General features: G+C 34.3%; 1 protein-coding gene across 7 annotated transcripts in view; it reads left to right on the plus strand.

Moving 5' to 3' along the window:
* CNTLN (centlein) overlaps positions 1-16,149 on the plus strand; it is a 338,923-nt gene that overhangs the window by 53,362 nt on the left and 269,412 nt on the right. The gene's annotated exons all lie outside the window — the stretch shown is intronic.

Here is a 16,149-nt window from a genome sequence, read left to right on the forward strand (position 1 = left end):
TTTTTTTTTTTTAACTTTAAGTTCTGGGATACATGTGCAGAATGTGCAGGTTTGTTACATAGGTATACATGTGCCTGGGTGTTTTGCCATACCTATCAACCCATCATCTAGTTTTTAAGCCCTGCATGCATTAGGTATTTATCCTAATGGTCTCCCTCCTCTTACCCCCAACTCTCCCCCCACCGACAGGCCTTGGTGTGTGATGTTCCACTTCCTGTGTCCATGTGTTCTCATTGTTCAACTCCCGCTTATGAGTGAGAACATGCAGTGTTTTCTGTTTCTGTGTTAGTTTGCTGAGGATGATGGCTTCCAGCTTCATCCATGTCCCTGCAAAGGACATGAACTCATTCTTTTTTATGGCTTCTTAGTATTCCATGGTTTATATGTGCCACATTTTCTTTATTCAGTCTATGATTGATGGATGTTTGGGTTGGTTCCAAGTCCTTGCTGTTGTAAATAGTGCTACAGTAAACATATGTGTGCATGTGTCTTTATAGTAGAATGATTTATAATAATTTGGGAATATAACATGTAATGGGATTGCTGAGTCAAATGGTATTTCTGGTTCTAGATCTTTGAGAAATCGCCGCACTGTTTTCCACAATGGTTGAGCTAATTTATACTCCACTGACAGTATAAAAGCATTCCTATTTCTCCACAGCTTCTCCAGCATCTATTGTTTCCTGGCTTTTTAATAACCACCATCCTCACTGGTGTGAGATGGTATCTAAACATGGTTTTGATTTGCATTTCTCTAATGGCCTGTTATGATGAGCTTTTTTTTTTTTTATATATATATATATATATATGTTTGTTGACCACATAATGTCTTCTTTTGAGAAGTGTCTGTTCATATCTTTGCCCACTTTTTCATGGCATTGTTTATTACTTTTTCTTGTAAATGTGTTTAAGTTCCTTATATAGTCTGCATATTAGACCTTTTTCAGATGACTAGATTACAGAAATTTTCTCTCATTCTGTAGGGTACCTGTTCACTCTGATGATAGTTTCTTTTGCTGCACAGAAGCTCTTTAGTTTGATTAGATCTGATTTGTCAATTTTGGCTTTTGTTGCCATTGCTTTTGGTGTTTTAGTCATGAAGACTTTGTCCATGAGTATGTCCTGATGATATTGTCTAGGTTTTCGTCTTGGGTTTTTATGGCATGCGTATGTCCTGATGATATTGCCTAGGTTTTCGTCTTGGGTTTTTATGATTTTGGGTTTTAAATTTAAGTCTTTAATCCATTTTGAGTTAATTTTTGTATAAGTTGTACGGAAGGGGTCCAGTTTCAGTTTTCTGCATATGGCTAGCCAATTTTCCCAGCACCATTTATTAAATAGATAATCTTTCCTATTACTTGTTTTTATCAGGTTTGTTGAAGATCAGATGGTTGTAGATGTTTGGTGTTATCTGTTCCATTGGTCTATGTATTTGTTTTGGTACCAGTACCGTGCTGTTTTGGTTACTGTAACCTTGTAGTATAGTTTGAAGTCAGGTAGCATGATGGCCCCAACTTTGTTCTTTTTGCTTAGGATTGTGTTGGCTATAAGGGCCCTTTTTTGGTTTCATGTGACATTTAAAGTAGTTTTTTCTAATTATGCAAATAAAGTCAATGGTAGCTTGATGGGAACAGCAACAAATCTATAAATTACTGCCAAAAGTAATTTATAGCAGATTGAATCATTTGAACCAACAGTGAATTGAATCAGCATTGAATCTATAAATTACTGATTTATAGATCAGTATTAAATGCTGATTCAATTCACTGTTGGTTCAAATGATTCAGTTCAGTCATTTCCATTATATTAATTATTCCTAACCATGAGCATGGAATTTTTTTTCCAATTGTTTGTGTTCTCTCTTATTTCCATGAACAGTGGTTTGTAGTTCTCCTTGAAGAGGTCTTTCATGTTCCTTGTAAGTTGTATTCCTAGGAATTTTATTTTCTTTGTAGCAATTGTGAATGAGAGTTTACTCATGATTTGGCTCTCTGCTTGTCTGTTATTGGCCTGTAGGAATGCTTGTGAGTTTTGCACATCGATTTTGCATCCTGCGACTTTGCTGAAGTTGCTTGTCAGTTTAAGGAGTTTTTGGGCTGAGATGATGGGGTTTTCTAAATATACAGTCATGTCATCTGCAGAGACAATTTGGCTTTCTCTCTTCCTATTTGTATACGCTTTATTTCTTTCTTTTGCTTGATTGCCCTGGCCAGAACATCTAACACTGTTGAATAGGAATGGTGAGAGAGGCCATCTTGTCCTGTGCGTTTTCAAAGGGAATGCTTCAAGCTTTTGCCCCTTCAGTATGATGTTGGCTATGGGTTTGTTGTAAATAGCTCTCATTATTTTGAGATATGTTCCATCAATACCTAGTTTATTGAGAGTTTTTAGCATGAAGGAATGTTGAATTTTATTGAAGACCTTTTCTGCATCTGTTGAAATAATCATGTGGTTTTTGTCATTGGTTCTGTTTATGTGATGGATTACATTTATTTATTTGTATATGTGGTACCAGCCTTGCATCCTAGGGATGAAGGTGACTTGATCGTGGTGGATAAGCTTTTTGTTGTGCTGCTGGATTCGATTTGCCGGTATTTTATTGAAGATTTTCGCATCGATGTTCATCAAGAATATTGGCCTGAAATTTTCGTTTTTTTGTTTTGTCTCTGCCAGATTTTGGCATCAAGATGATGCTGGCCTCATAAAACGAGTTAGGGAGGGGTCCCTCTTTTTCTGTCGTTTGGAATAGTTTTGGAATGAATGGTACCAGCTCCTCTTTTTACCTCTGGTACAATTTGACTGTGAATCCATCTGGTTCTGGGCTTTATTCTGGTTGGTAGGCTCAATTGCTGCCTCAATTTCAGAACTTGTTATTGGTCTATTCAGGGATTCCACTTCTTTCTGGTGTATGTGTGCAGGAATTTATCTATTTCCTCTAGATTTTCTAGTTTATTTGTGTAGAGGTGTTAATAGTATTCTCTGATGTTAGTTTGTATTTCTGTGGGATCAGTGGTGATATCCTTTGTATAATTTTTTATTGTGTCTATGAGTCTTCTGTTTTTTCTTGATTAGTCTAGCGAGTGGTCTAATATGTTTTTCAAAAATCCAGCTTCTGAATTCATTGATTTTTTTTTTGAAGGATTTTTCGTGTTTCTGTCTCCTTCAGTTCTGCTCTGATCTTATTTCTTATCTTCTATTAATTTTTGAATTTGCTTTTGCTTCCCTAGTTCTTTTAATTTTGATGTTAGGGTGTCAATTTTAGATCTTTCCAGCTTTGCAATGTGGGATTTTGTGCTATAAATTGTCTTCTTAACGTTGCTTTAGCTGTGTCTCAGAGATTTTGGTACATTGTCTCTTTGTTCTCATAGGTTTCAAAGACCTTATTTATTTCTGACTTAATTTCATCATTTTCCCAGTAGTCATTCAAGAGCAGGTTGTTCAGTTACTTGTGGGTTTTGAGTGAGTTTCTTAATCCTGAATTCTAATTTGATTGCATGGTGGTCTTGTTATAATTTCTATTCTTTTGCATTTCCTGAGGAGTAATTTACTTCCAATTTTTATGTGGTCAATTTTAGAAAAAGTGCTATGTGGTGCTGAGAAGAATGTATATTCTGTTGATTTGGGGTGGAGAGTTCTCTAGTTATCTATTAGGTCTCTTTGGTCTAGAGCTGAGTTTAAGTTCTGAATATCTCCTGATGTGTGGATTGCAAAAACCGTGGGAAAATTGTAGTACCTAGGACTGGAATCACAGTCTCTTATGGCTTCCTTTGGCTTGGAGAGGGAAGTCCCCAGCCCTTTGCACTTCCTGGATAAAGTGGTGTCCCACCCTGCTTCTGTTTGTCTGCTGTGGTTTGTACCCACTGCCTAACCAATTCCAATGAGATGAACTGGGTACCTCAGTTGGGAATGCAGAAATTGCCCACTTTCTGTGTTGGTCTCACTGGGAGCTGCAGACCAGATCTGTTCCTATTTTGCTATTGCAGCCCCTCCCTTGTATGCTGATTTTGTGTCTTGCAACATTACTGAATTTATCAGTTCTGATAATTTTCTTGTGGAGTCTTCAGGTTTTTCCAAATATAAGATCATACCTTCTCCAAACAAGGATAATTTGACCTCTTCCTTTCCAGTTTGGATGGTCTTTATTTCTTTCTTTTGTCTAATTGTTCTTGCTAGGACTTCCAGTACTATGTTGAATAACAGAGGTGAAAGTGGGCGTCCTTGTCATGTTTTAGATTTTAGAGGAAAGACTTACAGTTTTTCCACATTCAGTATGAATACTAGCTTTGGTCTGTCATTTATGGCTTTTATTGTGTTGCGGTATGTTTCTTTTATATCCAGTTTTTTGAGGGCTTTTATCCTGAAGTAATGTCCAATTTTATGAAACGCTTTTTCACCATCAATTGAAATGATCATGTGGTTTTTGTGCTTTATTCTGTTGATATGATATATCCCATTGACTGATTTCCGTATGTTGAACTATCCTTGCTTCCCCAGGATAAATCTTACTGGGTCATGATGAATGATCTTTTTCATATGTTGTTGAATTTTGTTTGGTAGTATTTGTTGAGGATTTTTGCATTAATGTTCATCAGGGATATTGGCCAGTGGTTTCCTTTATTTGATAAGTCTTTGACTGGTTTTGGTGTCAGGGTGAGAGTAGCCTTGTTGAATGAATTTGGAAATGTTTCCTTCTTCTCTGTTTTTCAAAATACTTTAAATATGATTGATATTAGTTCTTTAAATGTTTGGTAGAATTCAGCAATGAAGCCATTGGGCCCTGGGCTCTTCTGTGCTTGAAGACTTTTTTTATGGCTTCAGTCTCATTACTTGTTATTGGTCTGTTCAGGTTTTAGATTTCTTCATAATTCAATTTTGGTAAGTTGTATATGTCAAGTAATTCACCTTTTTTTTCTAGATTTTCCAATTTATTGGCATAGAGTTGCTCATAGTAGCTGCTAATAATCTTTTGAATTTCTGTGGTATTGCTTGTAATGTCTCCTTTTCATCTCTGATTTTATTTATGTGTCTTGTATCTTTTGTTAATTAGCCTGGCTAAGGATTTGTCGATTTTATGTATCTTTTCAGAAAGCCATCTTTTTCTTTCATTGTTCTTTTTTTGTTTCAATTCCATTAATTTGTCTGCTGATCTTAAGTATTATTTCTCTTCCACCAATTTTGTGTTTCATTTGCTTTTCCTTTTCTAGTTCTTTAAGATCAATGGTTAGGTTGTTTATTTGAAATTTTCCTACTTTTTTGATGTAGGTGCTTATAGCTGTAAACTTTCCTGTTAGTACTACTTTTGCCGTAGGTTTGGTATTTTGTGTTTAAATTATTATTTATTTCAATAAAATTTTCAGTTTCCCTCTTAATTTCTTCATTGTCATTCAGAAGCATATTGTTTAATTTCTGTGTGTTTTTATAGGTTCCAAAAGTCCTCCTGTTAATTGATTTCTAGTTTTCTTCCATTGTAGTCAGAGAAGATACTTGATATAATTTCAATTTGTTTGAATTTTTAAGACTTTTTTGTTGCATCACATATAGTCTGTTCTTGGTAATGATCCAAGTGCTGAGGAGAAGAATGTGTACTCTGGACTGGTTGGATGAAATGTTCTGTAACTACCTATTAGGTCTATTTGTTCTGTAGTGCAGATGAAGTCCAATGTTTCTTTGTTGATTTTCTGTCTGAATGGTTCTGTCTAATGCTGGAAGTGGGGTGTTGAAGCCTCCAGCTATTCTTGTATTGGGGTCTTGCTTTTTAGCTCTAATAATGTTTTCTCTATATGTTTAGGTTCTCCAGTGTTGGGTGCATATATAATTACAATTGTTATAGCCTCTTGCCAGATTGACCCCTTTCTCCCTGTGTAATGAGCTTCTTTGTTTCTTTTTATGGTTTTTGTCTTGAAATCTGTTTTGTCAAAGTATAGCTATTCCTACTCATTTGAGAGATTCTTGAAGTATAACTATAATTCACCCATGACTTCTATAAGGATATGATTCACCAAGGTTTAGGATGAGATTGAGGTATCTGCATTTTAAAACAGATTCATAGGCAATTCTGACATTCACCTTAAGGAAAATACTGTGATTTTACAGAACAGAATCTAAACTTGAAAAGTAAATATTTTTCCATCTTTATGGATGGAGAAACCCAAGAGCCAATATTTAACAGTTTTAAAGACTACTAAAAAAATTTGTACCTCTTTCATTGTAACTTGCTTAATGCTTAAGTCTAACATTTGGAAAGAAGTTATTTTTAATAATTAGGGGTTAAGAACACAAGCTGTTGAATCAGGCAACTGGATTTGTAATCCTGGTTTGCTAGTTGTGTGACCTGGGAAAAAATGTTTACTCTTCTATGCCTTAGTGTTCTTTTTTATAAGATATAATGAATATAGAATTGTTTAGAGTTAATGAATACAAGGATTATAATGCCTAGCACATAGTAAGTGCATTATTATCATTACTATTTCATGTTACAGTTTAAATTTCTTTTCAGTTTATTTTGTAGTCTTGTGAAAAATCAATTAGTATCTTCTATGTAATAGTCTTCTAAAAGTAACTCTCAGTATTATTTTTTAATATTATATCTTATTTGCAGTTTACTAATCCTAAAAATAATGTGTATTATACTTGTATCTGAACACTCAAATGCAGAAATATATCTGAATTTCAAATGGAAGATATTCATGGCTTACCAATGATAATACTGTTTGATTTTTAAATATGCATATTTCAAATGAAGCATATGCATAAATTTGTTTATTTTTCTATTGTTTTTACATGTAAACACTATATTTGTATAAATTTTGAAGATGTGGTTTGCTTTCTTTTTAATATTCTGTACTTTTTTTGTAGACTTCTTAATAACTTTTTCTTGTGTTCACTTTCCTATTTTGAGTTCTTCTTCCCTTCTTCTGTCTGGTAATGAAAACTCAACTCTGGAAAATCAGAATGGAAAAGGGAATAAAGGCAAGATTTTTAGATTTTATTGACATGTTTTTATTGTCGTGTTTAATAAGTTTTTATTGACATGTTTATCAAGGATATGTGTGTTATATCCTTGATATACTTGTGTTCAAAGATTTAATTTCATAGGAAATGAGAGATTAACTTATTTTTATGTCTATTTTTAGGGTTAAAGTTTACATGCTTGATAAGGAGATTGTTTCTATAAGGTTATGTTATATTCTCTCACCAGTGGGACCACTTCCCTCCTGCTCTTTTTCACTCCTAAACACATGGTTGTACACTATCCCATGTGTATTAAGCCAACACAGCCTGCAAAGGGGTTGCACTTTGGAGCATGGTAGTAGCGTGGCTGTTTGGAGACCCCAGAAGTGTAGCTGCCAGAATTATGCCATCTGGTAACAATGCTGCCAGGCAATTCCACCCAGGGCATAAATATATTTTTGCTGAGCATTTTTCCTGTTGCAACAGCCATGAATGGCTAGGCAGAGATATGGATGGATGGTCATGGGAACTAAGTGAAAGGTGTTTAATTGGAACCACTCTAATGTTCAAGGTGAGACAACTTGCAATAAAGCGTGAAGAAACACATTTGAACTTTTACAATAGATTCAGGAAGCTTGACCAAATAGCCTTTTAACTTCTATGAAGATTTTTAAATTAAATAATCATGAGATTATAGTAAGGAATGGTTACTTAAAAAATTTAGTGTTTATACAAATGGCAGAAGGCAGTACAGAAACATAGCTTTTGTTTTTAAGGTAAAATAATTGTGATCACCTTTATTTGGTTAGAGTTTATTTCTGATTTCTTAAAAATTCACAAACATTGAACATAAGTCAACATTACATGGAGAAGAAAGTATTATGCAGCTTGTATGTGTGCATATCTGCATATCGGAGCACAAAATATTGACATGATAATTGTAGTCAAGCCTGAGTGAACAGTGGCCTGTGGGAATTCAGCTGGTGTTGTACCAACTGGATGGCTGCTCAGGACACAGTTTGAAATGCAAGGTGCAAGTTAGCACTTTATTCAGCACAGGCAGGCATCATTTAAAAATCCTTGGGGGCAACCCTGGTGATGTGCAGATGTTAAAACAGTCTGTTCTGAAGTGCTGATATTTTTGAACACTGGAAGAAACTTCTAGATTCTGGGTGAAAAATATTTGCACAATTACAAAAGGCATATAATACACAATCTTTTCCAACTCTTTTATGATGTTTTACATGATAATTGTTGCGTATATGCAGAAATATCTGGACAAATAGTTAAAAGAGACGAAATATAAGAAAACCAGGAAATATTTAATTTCTAACTATAAAACAAAAAGGGTTTGTTTTGAGTTTTAGCTTTGTATATTTAGAAATGCTGTTCAATGAGTATCTGATATATAAAGAGTATTTGGTCTTATTTAGTAATATATTTAATTTAAACAACTGTGTTCTATTAAATTGTTGCTTCTTTGTTTAGAGTTCATCAGTACTCCATAATTTACAGATTCAGATTCAAATTCACATCTTAGCCTGATGGTCTTCTGCATTGTAGTCTGACTGAATAAGGAAAAAAAAAGTCAATCATTTGTCATTTGTCAACTCCTCCAGCACAAGTTTTGGCTTTCAAATATAATTTTAAACATGTATTTTATACTGGAAATTATAATAGTTCTAAATTCTGGATTATACAATAAAAACTAAGTTCTGTATAAAAGCAAAGTAGATATATTAACTATACTTGTGCCTTTACAACATTTTATATGAAAGTTTTTATATGAATTAGGATTTATTGAATTATTTTTATTCCACGCATTAAAGTTTTCTTTTTTCAAATAGTTGCTTTACTGTGAAGGAAAATATGTTTGTACAATATTTTTGCAACCTCTTTTTCAAGTTTTATTATTGGCATCTTGTTTATAGACGCTATTCTGGTAATTCACTATGCATATTCATAATAAAATACTTATAAAATAGTTCATGAATAAATGGATAAATAATTTGATGATGGTATAATTCTGATTTCTCTAACCTTCTATTATTATGTCTTACTGTTTTAGAATCTTAATCTTATAATTATGTTTGCCAGAAATTGGGAATGTGTTTAAATTGTAAACCATTGATATGTATAAAATCTGCATTTTAATAGATTCTCTACTCAAATGAAAGAAAACATTAGTCCAACTGGTTTTATTTTGTACATTATATCTGTAAATTAAAAATAACCAACTTCGGAAAGTTTTGCTTTTTTATTTTCTTTGTTTATCAATTCAGACTAATATCTCTACCTCATTTATAGTTAAATGTTTTTTTAGACTCTAATATTTCATTTTGACATCTCATTAAAAGTGGGCTCAAACCCAGAAAATATGATCCTGTTGTAGTGTATAATATATGGCATGGTCTATAACGTAATATAGTTTTGTTTAATGATTTAGAATAATTTCTCAGAGTTTTCAGTTTAGAAAAATGGCAGAAAGTTAGTGTGGTAATTCATGTGGCTAAGTATGACAATGTTAAATGTTTAAATGGGAAGTACTCTTGGGAAAAATGATTGGTGCTTAAAACTTGTACAGATTTGACAGCCTCTCTTCACTTCATTTTTCATCCTAAAGAAGTCTGCAAATATTCTTAGCTCACATCATTATTGCACATCAGTGGTTCTAATTAGCTAAACAGGAGTTTGTCTCAGTCATTGATCATCATCAGCTTCCTGACAGTGTCTTTATTTTTTTTAAGGAAGCTTTTTTTTATGTCTTGTAAGTACATAGAAGTACATGTATTAATTGAATTGACCAGATAGGTTGGTGAAATTATAAACATGAAGCAACATTTAAAAATCTTATTTTTTCAGGTAAAGAATATTGTATTCCTGTTACAGCACCATTTAATCTTGGGAATATTTTTCTGTTATGAAAATGTTAGACATCCCATGCCACCAGGAGGAGCTGCTAGACAAATTGCCATATTTTGAGTTGTGATTATATTTTAATTTCAAAATTGTAACATAGTAGTCAATTTTGGAGGTTTTTGGTTATGAGATATACTATTCAGGTATATTTTTGAAGTTTTTATTTTATATGACACTTTATGACCCATTTTTTCAATATTATGTCACTCAGATTAATTTATTGAGAAGTGTTACTGTTATTTTGGTGACTATCGCACTTTAGTGTACATCAGAATCGCTTGAGATCTTGTGTCTTAATCAGTTCTGGCTGCTGAAACAGAATCCTGGGTGGCTTAAATATTCTCATAGTTCCAGAGGCTGAGAAGTACAAAATTAAAGTACCAGCTGATGTGGTTTCTGGTGAGGGCTCTTTGCAGATGGCTGCTTTTTGGTTGCATCCTCACATGGCAGAGAGAGATCCTTTCTCTAGTGTCCCTTCTCATAAAGGTGCTACTCCCATTCATGAGGGAGTAATCCTAATGACCCTAATTGCCTCCCAAGGCCCTACCTCCAAATACTATCACATTGGTTATTAGGGCCTCAGTGTATTAATTTTGAGGAGATACAAACCTTCAGTCCATAGCATCTTTAACGTTAAACAGATTGCTGGGCCCCCACCCGTAGAGTTCTTGATTCAGTGCATCTGGACTGGGCTGAAGAACATGCATTTCTAACCTAGGGGATGATGACGCTTGTGCTCTGCAACCCAACCACTAGTTAGACTTTGAGTATGTGTATATGACATACTTGTGTTATAGGAGAGAATCAGCCAAGTATCAAGCTCATTTGGAAGCTGTAATAATGCTTTTGTTTGGGTTTGGTGGCACATAATCTAGTATTATCCCTATCCTATTTAAAAGGACCACCAGAATTTATTTGGACATTAGTGGGGATCTTAGGCTTATTATAGAAGAGGTGATAGAAGAGGGTATTATAAAGACTAACTCTACAATTTGTTTTTAACATTTATTTTAAGTTTAGGGGTACATGTGCAGGTTTGTAACATAGGTAAATTTGTGTCATGGGGATTGGTTATACAATTTATCCCCCACATATTAAGCCTAGTACCAATTGGTTATTTTTCCTGATCTTCTCCCTCCTCCAATCCTCTTCCCTCCAATAGGACCTAATGTGTGTTGTTCCCCTCTATTTGGCCATGTGTTTTCATCATTTAGCTCCCATTTATAGGTGAGAACATGTGGTATATTAGGTTTTCTGTACCTGCATTAGTTTTCTGAGGACAGTGGCCTCCAGCTCCATCCATGTCCCTGCAAAGGATATGATCTTGTTCCTTTTTGTGGCTTCATATTATTCCACATGTACCATGTTTTCTTTATCCAGTCCATCATTGGTGGGCATTTCTGTTGATTCCATGTCTTTGCTATTATAAATAGTGCTGCAGTGAATATATGGGTGCATATGTCTTTATATGGAATGATTTATATTCCTTTGTAACCTTATAAATTAAACTAATTCCTGGACAGTTAAAAGTAGATTCATGGTACATCCAGAAAGGAACTTACAGAGGAAGTATCTAACTGTAGTTAATGCTTTAACTTTCATGATATGGGTCTTTGTCCGTGGGTAAACCCTATCATGCCCTACCCTTTGGTATCTGGCTATTTTCCTCTTAATGTATATACCTCTAATAGATTTAGTATGTTTTTGCAGTACTTATGATTTTATAATGGTAAGTTAAACATCCAAGTGGTAATTTGAGGGAATATATTAGTGACAAATTATAGGCCAAGTGCATATATTTTTAACATAAAATAGTTGTATAAATCAATAAACACACTAAAATATAAAATGGCAGATATACTGATAGACAATGGCAAAACAGAAAATAAAAAGGGGTAGAAATTAATCAATTTTTGAAAGTATATTTTGTTATTAATACAAGAAACAAAAGAAGTTTTAGTTGTACACAATGGATTGCAATTATGTATTGAATGTGCTATTAATGTATGGTAAGTAGAAAATAAAATAATAAAGCAAGATAAAGTGCAAATACTAAGAAGAAATCATCGTAATGTATATGTCTGTAAAATTTCCAATGTGGTTTATTCCAATTATCCACCTTTTGTGTGCCTACCTCCAAAGGGCCAAACTTGGCTTAAGAAAAACCCTGACCATGATGACAGTGATCTTATGTTAATTTATGACCACTAATTTTAAGTGGTCCTTAGTATTGCCTGGTCATAATCCTACTTTTTCCTGGCCCACTTACTATCTCAGTAAACTAGAATGTTTCATGTTTCCTCTCTTCTCAAATTCTAACACTTCTTTTCCCATTCTTACTTTCAGCTGTTGGATACCTTTGCTTTCATATACCACTGAGAAAATGGAAACTCTTAGAAGGGAGCTTTTATTCCTTCCCATAAGTATATCTTCCAACATATTTGAATCTGTTCTCATGTTCTCTTTTTTTATTTCTTTGGAAGAACTGTTTATATTTATCTAAAGCCAAATAAGCTGTGTGTATGCTTCAAGCCTCAAGGACTCAAAGATGTTGGACTGTAGTTCTGTCTCTCTCTTTCATCATCAGTGTCTCTTACTGCCCTGGATAATTCCTATCGGCATACACACAAGACTGTCTTATCTCCCATGTTAAATAAAAACTCTTGTGATCTCATGTTTCTCTTGAAGTACTCTGCCATTTCTCTGCTCCTTTCTATGCAAAATTCCTCTGAAGAGTACTTTTCAGTATTTCTGTGTTTTTCTTTCTTTCTTGAACTTACTCTAATTAGGCTTTGTAATCACCGTCCTCCCAAAATAGTTCTCGTTAAGACATCACTACTGACCTTAATTGATATGGTTTGGCTTTGTGTTCCCACCACATCTTATCTTCAGTTGTACTTCCATAATTCCCATGTGTTATGGAAGGGACCTAGTGGGTGGGAATTTGAACCATGGGGGTGGTTTCCCCCATACTGTTTTTGTGGTAGTGAATAAGTCTCATGAGATCTAATGGTTTTATCAGGGGTTTCAGCTTTTACATCGTCCTCATTTTCTCTTGCTGCCACCATGTAAGAAGTGCCTTTCACCTCCCGCCATGATTCTGAGGCTTCCCCAGCCATATGGAACTGTAAGTCCAATTAAACCTCTTTTTGTTCCCAGTTTCAGGTATGTCTTTATCAGCAGTGTAAAACAGATTAATACATTAATGTTGCTAAATCCAGCAGTCATTTCTCCATCTTTACTTTCTTTAGTGTGTTTGTAGCATTTGATACACTTGATCATTGCTTTCTACTAGATTCTATTAGCTCTTTCTCTTAATTCTCCTCTCAAATTACTGGCTTATTCTTCTTAGTTTCATTGGATGTTTTTTCCTTTTCTTAATGAACTATAAACGTTGAAATGCTCCAGGACTCAATCCTCATACTTCTTTATCCAAAATCACTCCCTATGCAAGCCTATCTACTCTTAGGGTCTTAAAAATACAGTAGTCTGTCTTATCCATGGGAAATATGTTCCAAAGCTCCCAGTGGATACCTGAAACCATGGACAGTACTGAACCCTATGTACGCTATGATTTTTCCCACACAGGAATGGGCAGGTAGTGTTTATAGCATGGATACTTTTGACAAAGGGATGATTCACGTCCTATGTGAGTCAGAGTTGGACAGTGCAAGATTTTATCATGCACTCAGAACTGCACTGCAATGTAAAGTTTATGGATTGTTTATTTCTGGAACTTCTTATTTAATATTTTTGGATCACAGTTGACTGCTAGTATCTGAAACCATGGAAAGTGAAATTGAGGGTAAGGGGGAACTACTGTATTTGGATGACTCCTAAATTTGTATCTTCAGCCTTAACTTTTTTGCTGATTCCAGACTTTTTAATTCAACTGCCTACTCCTTTTGGATGTTGATTAGGCATCTTAAACTCAGTATGTCCCTATTTGAAATCCTTGTGTCCAACAGTTTTCTTTCCATGTCTTAGATAATGTCTACTCCATTTTTCCAGTTGTATAGGCAAAAGCTTTGGAGACATTCCTGACTTTTCTATCAAAAAAACCTGTTAGCTCTACCTTTAAAATATCCAAAATTTAATCACTTCTCAATATCGCTGCATCTACCTATCTTGTACAACTCACCTTCCTTTTTCACCTGGCTGTTTCATTTTCTTTCTAACTTGTCTTTTTTCTTTCTCCCTTGACCCTTAAGGCGTGTTCTCAACTCACCAGCCATTGATACTCTTAGAATGTTATATATTATTTGCTCATTGCCTTTTCATTTCACTTCAATTCCAAATTTCAGAAAGCTTAGAAGGCCATATATTATTTTATCCCCAGTGACTTCTCTGTCCTCAGCTACCATTTCCTTATGCACTTTACTATAAATGCATGTACTTCTGTGCTGTTCTTTGAATATAACTGGTTGCTCTTGCCTTTGTGTCTTTGCTCTTTCTACTAGTTCCACGACTTGGAGAACTCTTCCCTAGGGTCTGCATGACTCTTCTTTCCTTTAGATCTCTTCTCAAATATAATATTACCTTTAAGAAGATTTATTTTTAACTATCCTATATAAAATAACAACGACCTTAGTTTCTCTCCTAATTTCTCTAGGATTGGGAATTCTTTTCTTGGTTACCCTAATTTATTGTCCTTATTACACTTATAACTATTTAACATACTATGTATTATTTATTTTCATTACCTCTGTACTAAAATGTTAATTCCATGAAGGCAGCAACTTGGCCTATTTTGTTCCGTCCCTAGTCCAATGCCTATCATATAATAAATGTGCAATAAATACTTGACTGAATGATGGATTAATGTGTTAGATGTAGTTTTCCTTTATTCTGAGATCTGTAGGTATTCCTTCAGTCTGAGAACTTTTCTAAAATATTCTCAGCAGTTACCTCCTGAAATACTACTTTATTTTTCATCCCATATTTAGTACTCCTGGAATGTTGTAGGGATATGTTAGAGTTTCCCAAAGAAACTTATATGTCTCAACAGTGTTTTCATGTTTTTAATCTCACTGTGTTCCTATGTAGTGTTCTGGATGAAGCCCTCATTACTATCCCTCATTTCACTAATCTCTTTTTGTGTCTAGTTCTGAGCTTAGTCCATTTCGTTGTTTTTTACTTCAGTGATTATATTTTTTTACCTTCAAGATTTTAATAGATTCCTTACATCTACCTGATTGTGTTTTATTTCTCATTTTTACTTTTAACATTATTATTTATTCTTTTGTCTTTATGGACCTTTAACTTACTTATTTTAGCCTTTTCATTGTATTCTGTTACTTTAATTTTTTTTAGAGGATTACATCTTTTGACTTGCACTAGTATGTCAGTGTATGTGGGTTTATGTATTTTGATTTTTTTTTAGGGGGTGGGTCATAGATCAAGAGGGAAGGTTGCCGTTATTGTTATTGTTTACGTCCTTCTCTTTCTCTACCACCACATCCTTTTCTAATGCCTTTTTTCCTAGAAATTTTATACTTGCCTATAAAATTTGTCAATAAATTGTCAATCTCACCCAAGTCTCTCTCCTGAAAAAGGTTTTATAGAGGTTTTGCTATACTTGGTCTCAGTTGTAGGGTGTTTTAACTCAACTCTTGATTGGGGAGATTCATTAATAAACTTTTGCCTGTATAGACTTGGTTCTAGGGAAGGATGGGTGGAAGCTTTTTTCCAGCTTCATTTCATGAGTTAGCATTCCCATCCCACACAGTGAGCCTGGTTGTGCTTCTGCATACTGGGTAAGGCACTCTATTCCCTATTATCCCCAGAAGTCAAGCTCCTTTTCACCTCAGCCTGCATCTTGATCTGGGGGGACAGCGAACAGTAGCTGTATCCCCATTTATAGTTTTCTATTTTGTTTAATTTGTGATTCTTGGAGATACAGATTTGTCTAATTTTTTTAATGTTTTTCTGTGAATACCATGTATTTTATTTGTGACATTTTCAAAAAATGTCAGCGTCCAATAAATTTCCTCTTATTTATTATATAAATTGACTGGTATTAGCCTGATTATGCAATCTCTTCAGCCCTTTGTTCCTTCCTTTTCCTTTTCCTCCATTTCCTTTTTAAAGCTATATTTGTTTATTTTTAGAAGGTAGTCATTCTTTACAAGTATTGTGATTTTCTGCTTCCTAGAGAACTATGCTTTGATCATACAACTACCATTTAGTTCGTTAGTAGTATTCTCAGAGACTAGAAATGTGTAGGAAGGTGTTAGAAATCCGAAAAGTCTAGTTATAGGATATTGACTGTAAGTAAAT

The sequence above is a fragment of the Cebus imitator genome, unplaced genomic scaffold (genome assembly GCF_001604975.1).
Source record: "Cebus imitator isolate Cc_AM_T3 unplaced genomic scaffold, Cebus_imitator-1.0 Scaffold183, whole genome shotgun sequence".
Classification (NCBI taxonomy): Eukaryota; Metazoa; Chordata; class Mammalia; order Primates; family Cebidae; genus Cebus; species Cebus imitator.